Source organism: Ursus arctos, unplaced genomic scaffold (genome assembly GCF_023065955.2).
Source record: "Ursus arctos isolate Adak ecotype North America unplaced genomic scaffold, UrsArc2.0 scaffold_15, whole genome shotgun sequence".
NCBI classification, from domain to species: Eukaryota; Metazoa; Chordata; class Mammalia; order Carnivora; family Ursidae; genus Ursus; species Ursus arctos.
In genome coordinates, this window is record NW_026622819.1 from 48,494,310 (window position 1) to 48,511,165 (window position 16,856).

A 16,856-nucleotide genomic window follows, 5' to 3' on the forward strand; every position below is an offset into this window, starting at 1 on the left:
GAATGAACTGGAAGACAAATGGAGTCACCGTGTAGTCCTTAAGGAATAATGACCAGGGTCCGAAGCAGAATTTACCAACCCATGTAATGTAATCAGGGATAGAAAGAGTGGGGCTTATGAAGTCAGAGGTCAGACTAGGGAATAAAGAAAGAGAGAGAATTTTAAATCTCATAGCCTGAGTCAAAACTGAGATACATCATTTAGCTACAGAAAGTCTGGATTTGAGTCACTCCTATGCTAATTAGTAACCATGCAATTTGGGGCAAGTTATGGAATGCCACTGGGTCTTGGTTCCACATCTAGACATGGGAGCCAAGATTATCCAGCTCCTAGAGGCGACTTGGGGACCAAATGAAATAATGGATTTTAAAGTGTTTTGTAAACTGACAAACACCCCAGAAGTGGGAGAGGGGGACAGAAGAGTCAAGTCACGTAGAGGATGATGAGTCAGAAGGACAGTGCAGAGCCAACATGTTTCCTGGGCTGTCTGCATCACTTAACGTGTCAAGACGGCTGTTGGCTTAGCTCTTGGCTTGAGTCATCCTGATTAACAGGTGCCTGGCCAGCCAGGAGTTTGACTCCAAGCTGATTGGATGACTGACTGGGGAGGAGCTCCTGAACTTGGCTAAGAACTGGAAAAAGCTAAGGCAGCAGCCAAAAGAGAGAGCAACCTTCCCTGTCCAGCCCAAGGACGACTGGGTCATCTATGAAACTCATCTTGCAGTCTATCTTCCAGGGTACATGTGTAACAATTCTTCCCAGGATCTCATTGTTGATGAAGAGGGCACTCCAACAAGCAAGCTCATTCATGGTGTGAATTATTTATGTTCGTAACATGCAAGTTTACATAGATCCATTACCAAAAATTACATTGGCAACCACTTCCAAGCAATTACAGTAACTGTGGTTTCAAGAAGTGAGCAAGATAATAAAAGAGAGCAGCCATCCTCAAGCCTGCTGAGAATCTCTCCTTGACCCCAATGGCTAGAAGCTGGATAAATGGTTAAGAACGTGGGCTCTGGAGATAGACAGATCTGGTTCAGATCCTAGCTTTGTCACATTGGGCCACTTCCTTATCTCTGACTCTCAGTTTTCCCAGGAGTAAAATGGGAATCACAGCAGTAGCTACTTCGGAGAGAATTTGTTAGGGTGAAAGGAGGCAACCTTTGCAAGGGGCTGAGTACAGTGGTTCTGTCAGAGAGAGCAGCCCAACAATGTCAGGCAGCACGTTTACGTGGACAGCCACTTTGCAATTCCATCTTAGCTCTAATTCCTTTCGCGCTGGGATCTGAGGGATTTGAGGCTGTTAGAGGTGGAAGCACCATTTAACGCAGACTTGAGCACAGAGGGGTTCTTTCCTTGCAGCAGAGGGTATCCTGAAAGTATATAAGAAGCTCTTTTGGGAGACAAAGAGGACCCCCAGTCATTAAAGCTCTAGACCACCCAAGAGCTCTTCAACAGGGATAGCTCCACTTTGCTCTCGTTTTTTATATTAGCCTTGTAGGATTTTGCTGGATGAAAAGTTTTCACTAGGAAAAGTAATTCGACCTCTTCATGATACCAAGGGAAAAGCTGAGACCCAGAGAAAAGTGACTTGCCCAAGGAAACTTTGGGACTGTGTAACAGACACGGGACTGGCTTTTATGTCTCCAAATGTTTGTTAAGCATAAATAAAAATTAGTCTGAATTATTAGTTTTTAGATAATAATATCCGCAAGGCAACTATCCTGTCCTTAATCAGATCAAAGTCACATTCAGTCAAATATGCTCCTTTTCCTTTGAGACATGGGCTAAAAAATGTTATCTCACATCCAGAGAGAAGGGGAATCTCACTTAGGCATATATGCCTTGTGACTGTGATCATCACCCTCTGTTGCTTTGCTTTGGCTTTTATTTTCAAACTGGTGAAAACCAAGCCAAATTAAAAGAGATAGCAAAGAAATAAGGAGGAAGGGAGGAAAGGGAAAGCATGGAATCCCAAATTAGAAGAGTTGTGGACATGCACAGCGTCTAGCCCCCAGGAACACCACTAAATCATCATCATTCCATCGTCATGCGCATCCTCAGAGCCACTGAGCGTCTGAGCCAGACCTTACGCCAAACGTTTTGCACATTTTCTCATTTGAACCTCTCAAGAACCTATGAGGTGTTATTATTCCCATTATATAGCTAAGGGAAGAAGTACAGAGAGAATTAAGTAAATAGCACAAGACCACAAGACAGGGGCAGAGCCAAAATTAGAATTCACATCAGTGCAACTCCAAAGCTCTCGCTCTTAACTACGATATAAAGTGGATTCACCCAAAAGCTGCATGAAACTTACACAAATTCAGCTAGAGATCTTCAAACAAACAAGGAAGCAAAACAACCAGAGAGAGAGAAATAATCTAATAGTATAAGTGGTTGCACCCGTCTTTCTAACCACTGACCGCGGACCCCAGGATGAGTGTCAGATAGAAGACGTGCTCCAGGGGCGCCTGGGTGGCACAGCGGTTAAGCGTCTGCCTTTGGCTCAGGGCGTGATCCCGGCGTTATGGGATCGAGCCCCACATCAGGCTCCTCTGCTATGAGCCTGCTTCTTCCTCTCCCACTCCCCCTGATTGTGTTCCCTCTCTCGCTGGCTGTCTCTGTCTCTGTCAAATAAATAAATAAAATCTTAAAAAAAAAAAAAAAAGAAGAAGAAGACGTGCTCCAACAGTCAGTCCACTGCCTCCTCCTGTAGCATCATCACCACTGCATACAGAGTGACTCTAGACCCGCTCTTTCATTTCATCTCAAAGTAAGCCAGCTATGACATCAGAGGCACCAAGAAGCAGCAGCGGTCCAGTCCAATACTGGGACGAAAATGGTAGTGTTTTGATTCCTTCAAACTCCAACAAGGGCAAGTCCTTCCAAGAGATGGGGAAATTTCCACCACACCCAATTTTTCTCCTTGTGTGTTCACTTTGGAACCCAGTTCCCTTAGAAGTTATGCTTCCTGTCGCTGGACCAACAGAGAGCCTGATGGAAGGCGGGGGCTTCAGGTTCTCACCAACCTGGAGGGAGACGCCTCCTCACCATTTGCCAAGGTTTGGACTAAGCTGATCACGGAAGGAGCCAAACGATGAGGAAAGCTGGACCTGGTATTTGGGGCTGATCTCTGAAGACTGCAGAAATTGGGTGAAACCAAGTGGAGCTGTACAAGGGAATTGTCTGGACCCTCAGGAGATTCCAGGTCTCCATGGTGGATGCCCACCAACCCCACCCCCGAAGAATGCCATACTGCTAGCAGCTGGGCCAGGCCTCTTCTTGGCTCTGTGGGGAAAGGAAAAGGCACAGCTTGTTGGCCTGGGGGCACCGTTGCAGTTGGGCTGGGGCTCAGACTTTGGCCTGGGGAAAGGAATACAGGCTACAGAGCCCCTCTCCATCCATAACAGCCCCCCCCGCCCCCACCGCCCCACAATTGGCCGCTTGGTAATTCATAATCTCGATGACAGAAGATGTGGGAGAGCCAAGAGAAGGAACGAGATCCTTTCCAGCCAACTGGGATCTGAGCTGTTGAATTCAGAAGTTTATTTTATTAAAAATAAAAAGGGAAAGGGAAAAAAATTTGACCAAGGGTGATTACAGAGAGTCTGCGCTGCCTGGTGAAAGATGAGGACTCCCTCTTTCAGACAGTGGTTTTGTCTTCACCATGCCAAACAACTGGCACGTTGGCTTTGTTTTCTTGAAATGAATTGACCCGTTTTATTCAAACAAATAGATTAATTGTTTGAGTGCCAGGCACCATAGCCTTCACAGTCTCCTGCAACTTAGCAAAGTCTCTCACATAACAGTGTCGCACCCCTGCCCAGGCTGATGAGACATACAACTTGATCGTCTAGCACAGTGAGCCAAGGGGATTGCCGGAGGAGAGAGTCAAACATAACAGCCCGTGTATAATGAAGGTCCAAGCCCCCTTGGAGCTCAGGGGGAAACAAGGCCATTTGGAGCTGGCTACATCCTCTCCCCGGGGAGTTTCACTTGCAGATATGGTGAAGACCTAGGCGCAGACAGTTCTAGACCATTCTGCTGCTGACACTGCACTTTGTAACACAACACTCCCTGACTTCTGTGGTCTGCCCACTGGAGAGGGTCCCCTGCCCCTAACCAGATGAACTCTGCACACCAGCCTTCTTAAGGAGCCAAGCCCCTCTCTGCCTCCAAAGGCCACGGCAGGTACGCATTTGCTACCGGTACACTTACTTTTTAGTTTTAGGAAGTAGTGTGTGTATGTGGCTGTGTGTGTGTGTGTACACACATACATATGTGATTAATATTAATAATAATTCTTTATCTAGCTTGTACCTGTGAGATGTCCTACAACCCAACGTTTATCTCCTGTTGCCTGCCTTTCATCCTCAAACTAGTTCATGGGTTAGTCTTTTCTTCCTCTTACCAAGCGAGGAATAGCTCTTGTTTCTCTAAATCTAGAGAATTCCAGTGGATCTTAAAGGAGAGGTCTTAAAGTTTTCTTTTCCCACCCAATGCTTAGCTCCCTGTCCCAAAGCCCAGTATGGGACTGGTTCACAGTTGGCAACTTAATCAGGAGGTTGGTTAAAGGCCGATGGGGGCTTACCCTGATGAAAGGCAGCTTCAGGTCCTTGGCTCTGCTTCCTTGACTAAACTAGACCTACAGGAACTTTCATTATCATCTAACAACACACGCAGACACATCACTGAAAGCCTCACAAGGGCAGGTTGGAATATCCCCCTTTTCCCAGGGCAGACCCTGAGTCAAGGACTCAAGGGCAATGGTTCATTTGGGAAGTGATCCCAGGAAGCACCCACAGGGGATTGGGAAAGTAAGATGGAAGGGAAGGCAGCCAAAACAAGATGTGTTAACAAGCGACTGAGTCATATTCCCAATGGGGACCTCTGGGAAAAGATGGAGAGCGTGCCTCAGAGTTGCCCCCACCAAGCAGTATTTTTCACCAACCCCCAACTGTGAATTGAAGACTAGTCCAGCAGTATCAGTCCCCACGCTGCCCTGCTCACGAGCTGAGCGTGCTGCTGCAGCCCAAGACAGCCCTGAAGCGGTCACAGGTACCTACGGTAGGAAGCTGGGGAGACGGAGAAGGATGAGCCCTGGGGGTAGGAGCAGGGCGCTGACAGCGGCCGGTACGGTTGGACACCCCCTCCCCCCAGTGCCCATAGCAGGGCCCGGCACACAACTGGTCCTCAAAAACAAAGTTGCACAAATGAATGCATTTAGTCTCTTGATTTTATGAAAACTTCTTTTTTTTTTTTCAAAGAGAACGCTTTCTTCAGAGGAAATCTTATGGGCAAAGTTCAGGACGTAAAAGATTAAAGAGAAGTTGCTTGATTTAAGGACCAAATCCCCATCACCTCCCCCCACCACACACAGACAGCTGTGAGGAACACTGGGGGTGCCTCCTGGCCCCAGGGGGAAACCCTGATTTAATTTATCCTCCTCGTTTTACAGATGGGACAACCGACGTGCTGTGTCTCTGGTGACACCACGAGTTAGTGCTGGGAGCCAAAGGCAGCCCAGGAGAGCTGGTCAGTGGAAGTGGGCACTACCGGGAGCACTGGCTCGGTCTCAGCAGGAACCTCCTCCGGAAGTACTGGGAAGCCCTTGCTGAGGCTGGGACACTCTTCCAAGACCGAGGGTGGAAGGAGAGAGAATGGTCTGTCACAAAGTCGTGACACCTCGACCACCTCCAAGAGCACAGCGATTCAGCCCATCATTGTTCACATCCCCTCACTCCAGACCAATGTTGGCAGCCTGGGGGATGTCACCACCTTGCATTGTCGCCATTGTCGAATCCACTTTCCACCACCCCCAGAACCACTGTCACCTTGGACAGGCAGACTCTACACTCCTGTGCAAAATTTGGTCCCCTTTTCCCTGGGAAGGCGTGCCAACTAAACACATCTTAAGGGGGTAGCCAGCAGCAGAAATCCTGAAGAACTGAACAACACAAGTTTTGTGCTAGAAAGCCAAGTCTGGGGCCATTAAACTGGAATGAACCCACAGTTTGGACAGAGAGAAAGAAATTAAGATGTGGAGAGAAAGATTTTAGCTTTGGTCTCCAGGAGCTTTTGGGATTTCCTGCGGCAAAGTTTGGGTCCATGCATGGAGCCCACCCCTCTGAGTCTCGGTCTCTTGTTGTCAATACTGAGAACTCCCAGCTCAGCCACCTGCCTTGCAGTCTTGACAGCAGTCCTAAAACCAGGTGGGCGGCCAAGGCCTCATACTGGATCTATGAATGCAAGTGGGAAATCGTGCTTTCTTAGTCTCTCTGGAACACCCAGGCCTTCCTTCTGCTGACGAGAAAAGAAATAAGAAGGTATGGTTCAATGTGAACCCATATCAGTCTAATCGCCAAAAAGGAAAACTCAGTGGATCATTCCGGCCAGGGCAACTTGCCCAAACTCCTCATTTTCACAGAGGAAAATCTGAGACCCAAAGAAGGAGAAATGACATGCCTAAGATCTCAGAGCTACTTAATAGAACGTCTGCAACTAAAATACCAGTTTTTCCTAACTCCTGGTCTGAAGCTTTTTTTCCTATCCTAATTTGAAAGACAATCTACATTTTTCCTTTAGCCATGCTTTTTCTTTTCTTTTCTATTGATTGAAAGATAGATATAGCTCTGTACCTGGCCCATAAACTCTTATCAAATATCTGTTGAATAAAGGCTCGCATGAATATATGAATGAATCTCCCCTCTGATAGAAAGCTTGAGGTTTTATTTAAATGCCCATTTTTAGACCTTCAGAGATTTTCCAAATGATGCAAACATAGCACACTGGGCAAACCGCATTCCTGATAGAGGTTGAGGCTGCTAGATGGAGGACGATATGGTTCAGTTCCAAATTAGGAGTGATGGAGAGTAGGCAGCAGTTGGCAGCCACAGTGAACACCACTGCAGCTGCCCCTCTGGGAGGTTTTTTTTTTCTAGTGACGTCTTGTTGTTGTTGCTGTTTTATTTAAATGCAGTTAGCCAACATACAGTACATCATTGGTTTTTGTTGTAGTGTTCAATGATTCATTAGTTGCGTATAACACCCAGGGCTCATCACATCACGTGCCCTCCTTAATGCCCATCACCCAGTGACCCCATCCCCCCACCCCATCCCCTCCAGCAACCCTCAGTTTGTTTCCCCGGAATCAAGAGTCTCTCATGGCTTGTCTCTCTCTCTGATCCCTCCCCGTGGCCTGAGGCAGGGAGAGGTCCATCAAGAGCTTGCCTCGTGGCAAGGCTGAAATTACGTCCAGTTCTAAAAGTCTGTAACGCAGTACACCAATTGACTAAAAATTAGGATACCTCTGCTACCAGCTATGATCACGTCGACACCCTAAAAACACTTAGCCTGATAAGGGGATTTAGAAAAAAGAGGTTATTTTGATCTAAAATAGGCATAGCGATTCCCCCTGGGAGAAGTGTCCAGGCATCAGTCTGGCTCCATTGTAGGCTGACTTGGCCTTTCTTTGGCTTCACCTGCTTATCACTAGCACGAGAGCACTGCAAAGCAAGCGGTAGGCTTTATCTTTGTTTATTTAAATTTTGTTATTTACTAGCCATTCTCTCCTTTCAGTAAGCAGGCTCACTGTAAACACACTTTTTCTTTCTCCAAACAACACGGGCGCTGAGCGGGAAGAAAATAAGAATCACCGCCAACATTTTTATAAGCGTCTCTCCCGTTCACGTCTCTGGCTCCATCGTCCAATATTTTCACCTCCTCCTGGTGTTTCCAGTCCCCCAGTGCTGCCTTCCTTTGAGTATTTGGGGCTGAGCCCTTTATAGTACCTCAGTTAATTCCTACAACATCCCCACAGTGTGGCAAGTATTATTCCCATTTTACAGATTGGCCACTGAGGCTCAGAGAGTTTGTGACCTGCCCAAGGGCACACAGCTAATAAGTGACAGAGCTGGGTTTCAAATCCAAGTTTACCTTATTCCAAAAATCAAGAGTAAAACTATATATGTAGTGACCATTTTTTATACTTTTGCTACATACGGGACGCTGTGCTGAGAGCCTTATGTGTCCATTATCTCAGACCTTCCTAACAAATTGAGAAAGTGGGTTTTATTCTGTTTTGGGGCATAGAGGGGTTAAATGACTTGCACAGAATCACACAGCTGGTAAAAGCAAATTCAGGACTTCTGACTCCTAAGTCTGTGCTCTTAACTAGGAAAGTGCCTGGTACTCTCCATTCCACCGGTTGAGACACATTGACGCGTATACAGTCACACTCCACACACTGTTCTGTAACTTGTTTTTCTCCTAGGTAAAGGTAGTGGATTTTCAATCCTTGCCTTTCAACTTGAAATGGCACGGCCCAGTCCTGCTCCCTGAAGCCAACAGCTGGCCCTGCCCCACCCAGTGGCTCTCCTGTTCAACCCCAGCCCTCCCCCTGGCCACTCATCCTTGCCCTCAAGCTCTCCCTGACTCCTCACACTGGTCTTGTCTTCAGGCTGTCATCTTCCACTTACCCCTTAAACCGGGAACTGCATATAGGCCCACTGAGCCAGACCTCCAGTTTCAAACAAACCCTCATCCCGTGATGTGGTTACTTCTGACTACTCCAGGAAACCACCTTGCTCCCTCCGGCCTGCTATCCCGTTCTCAAACCCTGACCACCAGTCCTGGCCTTGCTCACTCTTGCCACCTTTTCTAGATTGGCTCTGGCTCAATAAACACAGTCAGCCACAGACATTCCATCAGATAACCTCCAAATTCCCTGTAGTTAAAAAATAATATCCAATATTAACACATGCATTTAAATAAGGAGATGAGAGTTTCTTGGTACATACACACAAACTACTCTACCCTGAAGTAGATTTCTGTCCCTCTCTCTGCTTGAAGTGATCTCGCCGTGTGGCTTTGGGCATGTCACTTCAGCTCTCTGTCATAAGTTTCTGTATCTGTCAAACAACAGCGGGAAGTAGATGGTCCCAGGCCTCTGTCAATGCTGCAACTCTGTTACCTTACAATTTTAAAAATGACAAGTCTGGTAGATATTACTCCCATCAGTGTTTTTGTCCAATCATTAACCAAACTAATGAGACCATTTGTGCAATCCAACTGCAAAGTTCACTTTGGGGGAGAAAGGAGGAATCCGGGCCATTGGACATTCCAGGACATCACTGGGGCCAAAGGGAGTTGATGGTTGTGTGCGGGCAACGGTGAAATGAGATGAGACGGGTCCTCACATAGATGGGGTGCACTTTGGACCAAGGGAGCACTTTTGGTGAGTAGAAAACTGTTATCTGACTGAAGCCAGGATAAAATCTACTTTTTGCAAATGTTTGATATTTTTTTTCAGTTTGGCTCAATCACTTGTTTTTCTCTGTTTCTTATGTAATCTTGTGGGATGCGACGTCAGAAAGTCATAAATCATTCATGGTGCTCTGGGAAAAAAGAAAATCACTTGTGCAAAGCAGATGCAACTTGAAGTGAGAGAAGTTCTTACATGAAACCCAAAGAAAAACGTAACTCGTACGGTCCCCCATAGCCCATGGTGCTCACTAATTCCCACAACCGCTCTGTGGCTTGGTCGCTTGTTTCTGGCCTCTTGTTTCTCTTCATTTTAAATAGAGACCAACTTAAAGATATAGCTTGCCGCAACTGCACTGCATTTTTCCAGGAGTCTTAGAAAAGATGCTATAGTTGTGGCATTTGTGGGGACGATTGAAGCTGGCAGATTTTATTTCCTGCTTAAAGAAGTCAAGCAAGCCCTTTATCGAAAAATCTCTTTTTCAGTATGCCCGTCACTGCTGTCCATAATGCCTACGGGTTAATGAAATTTCCTTTGTGAAATATAACACTCTTTCTCAAAACCCACATACAAAAAACCAAGTAGTCCCCAGCAGAGGTAACCCATATGGCTAACTCGCAAATGTTAATGCCTTAAATTGGGTGAGCTTTATAATTTCTAATGTGGCAGCTAGATGTGATGAGCTTCCTAATAAGCAGATTTGGGTTTTTTTAAAAAAAAACTTCTTTCATACTCATTAACTCATTCAAGCTTCACAGAAGTAGCAAGGACAGGTATGTGTTCAATCATTAATTCATTCCTGTAACAAATTTTATCAACGGCCAAGCACTCTGCTTGGTGCTAAAGATACAGACAAGGTAAGCTGCTCGTCGTCAAGCAGCTGACAGACGTGTCAAAGCCATTATAGGGAGAAGAGCCAAATGAATATGACCCCTAAAAGTGAAATGCTTTGCCCTAAGTCAAACAGCTGGAAAGTTCCAGAGTGGAAATGTCCTCCTAGATCTCCTAAGGTTAAGTTCAGTTCACTCTCAAAGATATCCTACAGCTTCTTATAAAAAGACAACTTTGATGGGACAAAGTGAGGAAAAGAAAGCTTCCAGACTGAGGTCCTGCCTCTTAGAAGAATAATATGAGTTAATTACCTTAGGAATGAGCAAAACTGAGAAAGAATTCTCAGCAGGACAGAGGAGGGAGGCATTCCCATTGGTCAAGGTCACAATTTCTCTTAGTCAGCCCTGAGATGATGTCTAACCGAACATACTGTCTGGCATTGGGTTAGTCCTCAAAATATGTCTATTTACTCTCTATTCAGTTGATTTCAAACTAGCCATATGACCACTTGTGGTTCCCTCCCAAACTCTTGAGATCTTCGTAATATTGCCTTAAACCCCCAGTTCCACAGCATGGGAAAGTCTTAAACCTTCCTCAAGATCTTTGCATTTTCCTGGTATTGAGAATCTTACTGTTTGGTTCACTGTCGCCATTCTACCACCATGTCTCAAGGTACAGTCTTTTTCCCATTTTCAAAGAGAAATCTATTTGCGCCAACCATTTGCTAAGCTTTTCAAGAATTTACTGAAGATCCGACAATTCTGGAGAGCGCTTATATCATGCACAACCCAGCACAGCTGACTCACCATCTTGCTGGTTCCACCACTCTCTCCCTCTCCATCTCTCGGATTTCCCTCTTCCTTTCCCTCTTCGCTCAGACACAGCTATATATACCAGAGTGTCAGCTTCCACTGTAAGTGGGCCTAATAAGGGTTTTTTTTTCCCCACCAAGATGAATCTCTCCTCAGAAAGAATTCTCAGACCAACTGTTAAGACAACAAAAATGTTCTATCTCTCATTTCACCCAAAACTAAAATCAAAGATGTAGACCATTGCTCACTGTTTTCGATAATTCCTATGACCACATGATGAAAAGTGGCAGAGTTCCTATCATAATATAGCTCCTCAGTGCTCTCCTGGCTCAGCCTGAGGACTGCTTCTACCTCAGTCCAATGCCCAGGATACCCACCTGCCTTTGATGCTCTGGCACCACGTGTTTTTCATATTCTGAGTATGGCATAATATTTTCTGAGTCTGTAGCAATAAGCAACAGAAAAAAAATATGAAACACCTAGTATATACAAAACACTATGCTAGGGACTGGGGAGAATAAAGAATCATGGACTCTGCCCTCAAAGAGCTGAGCTCTGGCACAAACTTGCCGTGTATTCTTAGGAAAATGACAACTCAGATTCAGTTTCCTCATTCATAAAATGGTGATGTTATAACACCTACTTTGCAGGGTCACTGCAAAGAGTAAATACGGCAACACACACACATGCATACACACAGGACAAAACATGTAAAGTGCTTGGTTTGGCACATGGCTAACAATAATAATAAATGGAGGGCAAATCCATAAATCAATACTGATCACTAAATGAAACAAGAAAGCATACATAATATAAGGCAGACTTTGATAAGTTTTATAGGAAAGATACCAAGTGCTAGGGTGGTATGTGGGAGGGGAAGTCTCATTTTAGTTGACAGGATTGAGAAAGACTACTCAGAGTAGACAGAAGTCAAGCTGGGAGTGAAGAATGAGCAGGATTTGGACAAAAGGTCTTGGGGAGTTTCCACAAGGAGTCGATGATCAGTGTTGAAGAGTTGTACGTTTCTGGTGGTGTTTTAGTCTTGAAGGATGATCTTGGCTTCTACCAGTTTCGGTGAGAAGCTCTGTGGCTATACTCAGAAATGATTTGGTTGATAGAACTCTTCAAAGCTTTATGGCTAAAACTCTACCTGACCCCTAGGCAGTCTGTGGGTGGGATAGAACTATGAGACTGAAAGATTATATAAACCCACATTTATTAGATGTCTCAACGATTGCAAGTATAATATCCTTGCCCAAAAGTCATCTAATTATCAGTTTGCACTCCTCCAATGACAGGAAGTTCACTGCCAATACAATTTTGACCACAGTTAACATATTGAAAAGAACCAGAGGTGGGGAAACCCAGCAGGTATATAAGAGATCATGGTAAGGACATAGTTTTCAGGAAGTAGTAATTTTAGAAGGAATCTTAATTTTATGACTAGCTTGACCCTAAGCAAGCCACTCAATCTTTCTGGGCCTCCGAGTACCTCTCACACTGCTTATAGCTCTAATGTCCTAAAACATCTGATCAAAAAGTAATCCAGGTCAAATGTCATACTGTAGAGAAAGCCAGCTGAAATCAAACATGCAGAACTCTTTTGTGACTTCTCAACTATAAAATAGAGGAGTTTTTATTACCACTATGAAATCACTCAATTTCAGTTCAACAAGCAGCACATTGGTCCCCAAGGATACCGAAATGAATAATCCTACCCTACTCCACCCTGCACTATCCATGCCTGAGAAACCTTGTATCCGGATACGGACACCACAGTTTAATTGGGATTCCAATATGCTACGGTTTAGCAAGGAGCTGGAGCTGTCGCTGGGATGGAAGCTGTCATCTAATTGGAAACTCTTCTCAGTGCTATGTGGGGAGGACTAAAATTCTTTTAAACTGCTGAGGGTAGAACAAGTACCCACAGGTAGAAGTACCATGGAAGTGGATTTCAGTGTCATGTAAGGAAGAGCATCCAATGGTTAGTCGTCCCATCAGAAGAGTCAGTGAGTCTCCGTTGCCAGAAGTATTGGAGAAGGATCTGAAGAGCTACCAGAAGAGCTAACGCAGACATTACTGCAGGGGCTAGGAGGTGAGCCCAGAAAACATATACATGTCCTCCCAGTTCTGAGTCCCAGAGTTCCACTACACAGTAATATTTATCATGATTCACTTATTTATCTGACAAATAGTTACTGACTTGTCCTGACTTTGGGACCAGCGTGGCTGGGTCTAAATCTCAACTCCACCACATTCTCACTCACTGTTTCCTCACCTATAATATGGGAATAATGAAAGATCCTGCTTATAGAATTGGTCTGAAGATGGAAGGAAATGATTTATGTAAAGCACTTTTGAACGTGTTTGGCACATGACACACAGTTGATTCATGTTAGACGCTAGTATCAGTGGTAGTATATGTCGGGCACTGAACTAGACATTAGGTCACCAGGGTTAAGAAACATGTGAATCCGGGGCGCCTGGGTGGCACAGCGGTTAAGTGTCTGCCTTCGGCTCAGGGTGTGATCCCGGTGTTCTGGGATCGAGCCCCACATCAGGCTCTTCCACTATGAGCCTGCTTCTTCCTCTCCCACTCCCCCTGCTTGTGCTCCCTCTCTCGCTGGCTGTCTCTATCTCTGTCAAATAAATAAATAAAATCTTTAAAAAAAAAAAGAAAGAAACATGTGAATCCGACCTTTCTGGAGTTTGAAGTTAGCCAGGAGGTGGGAGAATATAAAAGATATTAAACTAAAAGTCACAAAAGTATATAAATATAGCTTTAAACGCCAACATTTGCTGTGAAGGGAAAAAGAGGGTGCCATGACAGCATGTGACAGAGGAAAGAAGGATTCATTTAGATTAGAAGGTGCAGGGAAGAGTTCTTTGAGGAACTGATATTTCAGCTGAGTTGCAATACAGATGTATCCCAACACCAGTGGTTTAAAGGGGGGCCCTGATGCCCGGCTTTATTTTGAGCCAACAGAGAAATGAAACCAGCTATCTGCAAGGGCATGGAGTCACCTGTCAATCTGAGTCTCAATTTGTGCATCAAGCCTCACATTAGGCAGTGTAAGTATAGACAAGTTTGCTTCACTTAGCTACTAGTTTCCATTTGATTTGTCTCTGAACTCCATAAACTCATCCACCCACCCACCCACCCATCCATCTATTTATCTATGGGGCATTCAATGATCTGTAGTCCCCAACCTCAAGGGACTTGTGTCAGGGAGTCTGGTATGTGCACAAGTTCCGATAAGCAAAGATATGCCAACAGGTGGAGGAAATGTTATCAAAGTTGAAGGATCTGGAAATTCAACACAGATGAGGGAATGAAGGAAAATTTTGGAAAAGGTGACATGTTGAAGCATGCTAGGGGATCCTAAGCAAAGCAAATTTGAAGGAATCCAATCCCACTCAGCATTTGGGTTCTAAAATCATGCATAAAGCAAGAAAAAAACAATCATGACTAGATGATGGTCAGCAGGGACCATGTTGGAGAATGGCATACTATGTCAAGAAATCCAGTACAGTCAGTGTTTTCTCTAGTCCTGAAATAAATTTCTATTGCTTCAGCTGAGCATCGAATGAATTTATGAGTTTTCTTTGGGGTACCATGATGTATGAAAAATGGGAATTCTGAAATACTGAACTCACGCATAGTGTGAGGTCCATGGGAGAGAAGAGAAGGAGCAGTCGTTGCCATGCCTCATGCATCTTCCAGGGAGGGCGCTCACCACTTACTATGTGGAAAGGGGGCAGAACTGGCAATAGCTTGACTATTAGCATACTCTTTCTCTGCCTGTGTCAATCTATCAGTTAACCTATCTCTTGTTATTTTTGCCAAATAGTTAAATTTGCATGCATGAAATAGAAATACGATGCATGTCCAATGTAACATAACCTGCAGTCAGCAAAGAGCTGGGCTCCCAAGAAATAGCTCAATGAAACAATACTGCCAAAAGTTAGGTCTGTATTAGTTTCCTAGGGCTCCTGTAACAAACCACCACAAATCAAGTGACTTAAAACATCAGAAATTTATTCTCACAGTTCTGGAAGCCAGAAGTCCAAATCAAGGTGTCAGTAGGACCTCACTCCCCCTGGGGGCTGTAGGGGAGATTTCATTCTTTGCCTTTCCAGCTTCTTGTGGTTCCCACATTGCGGTGAGACAGCTCCAATCTCTGCCTATGTCTTTGGCCATCTTCCCTGTATCTTTGTGTCTCAAACCTCCCTCTCCCTTCTCTTAAAAGGACACGAGTCATTGGATTTAGGGCTCACTCGAAATCCAACATGATCTCATCTTGAGACCCTTAAGTAACATCTTCGAAGAACTCATTTCCCAGTAAGGTCACTTGCCTAGGTACGTGGGGTTAAAACTTGGGCACTACCAAGAGTTGATGATTGTGGGGGGCCACCATTCAACCCACTACAAGGTTCAAGAAAGAGTAATAAAAGTGGGTTGAAGCTCTATTTTGACAGGCTTTAAATGTTAATTTCAAACATCTTTGAGGGTCTAGTTTTTTGCAGGGTGTGATGCTGACACTCTTTACTTCCACAGCAATTTAAACACCTTTTACTGTAGGGTCCCCTTCTCTGCCTCACTACCACTATCTGACACCCCGAAGCCCTCCTCACCCTATTTTAGTTACTCATCATGTCCCTGCAGTACAAGCCTCAACATACTTCCATCATATGCCTTTCCATGTCCTAATCAAAACTTCCGTCCTATATCCCACCCTCTATATGAGTGATCAACTAAAATAATATTTATTAAGGCACTGGCTCATCAACATTATTAAAACCTGTACACATAGCCCTTAAAGTGTGATCATGTCAATACTAGCTCCCCTCAGGTCACATGGGTGGCTCAGTCGGCTGGGTGCCTGCCTTCGGCTCAGGTCATGATCCCAGCATCCTGGGATCGAGTCCCACACTGGGCTCCCTGCTCAGTGGGGAGCCTGCTTCTCCCTCTCCTCCCTGCTCACTATCAATGTTTCTGTCTCTGTCTCTCAAATAAATAAATAAAATCTTAAAAAAAAAAAATACTAGCTCCCCTCTGTGGAGACACAGCTGTTGCTGGAGATACCACTTGAAGCTGACGGGGAAGGGAGAAATGTTCTGGCTTGCACCTTCTTCTTGCCCCGAGTTCTCCCACCATTGGCCAAACCCAAGTAGAAGCCAGCAATACAGGAGCCTGGGAACAGCTGCTTGCAGACATTTCCTCCTTTGACCCAGAACTGAGGAAGTAGGGGAAGGTATGGATCTGAGGACAAGGAGGTCCAGGACCAGTTCATATTATTATCCCCACTTTACAGACTAGGACATGGGGTTCAGTGAAGGTTATTAATTTCCCAGAGTCACACATCCAGTAAGTTTTAATATGGACTTTGAACCTGAGTCTATCTGAATCCAGAGCCTGAGTTCTTGCTATGCTTGTTCTCACGACCATCACAGACATTTCAGTTGCTTTGTCCACCTGCCTTGGTCAGGAGGTAGTGTGGGGATCTAAGGGGCTGTTTCATGGCTATCACATCAGTAAGTGGACCTTCTCTGGGTTCGAGGTTGGGATTTTGTGAAGGACACAGATCTCCGTTCAAGGAAGACCTCACCACGCCCCCTGCTCTAGGCGCCATCAGCTGAGCTGCCAGGAGCCACGGTGCTCAGGACCTTCTCCTTCCCCAGCAGCACATATCCAGCGACAGATAAAGGCTCGGCGCTTTTGGCCCACTACAGGACAACAGGAACAAGTATCACAGTTCACCCTCCCCAGCTGCCCAGGTCTCTCCTCTCCAGGCGCTGATCCCTCACACCGAACCCTGTCTCCGCATCTGCTTCTAGAGAACCCATCCTACGACAGGTTTCGCTGTTATTAGCATTCTCATGTTGGCCCGCACCCCTCAATCTGAGCACACTAGCTGGTGATGCAGCAATGTCTGTCATAGTGG

The 16,856-nt window shown here is 45.3% G+C and overlaps 1 long non-coding RNA gene across 1 annotated transcript in view; it reads left to right on the plus strand.

Annotated features, from left to right (window-relative positions):
• Window positions 1–9,128: 9,128 nt before the first annotated feature.
• LOC125283379 (uncharacterized) overlaps window positions 9,129–16,856 on the plus strand; it is a 48,271-nt gene continuing 40,543 nt past the window's right edge. Inside the window, exon 1 of the long non-coding RNA XR_007191187.2 lies at window positions 9,129–9,241. This is a non-coding gene — a long non-coding RNA (uncharacterized LOC125283379). The remainder of the gene's footprint in view (window positions 9,242–16,856) is intronic.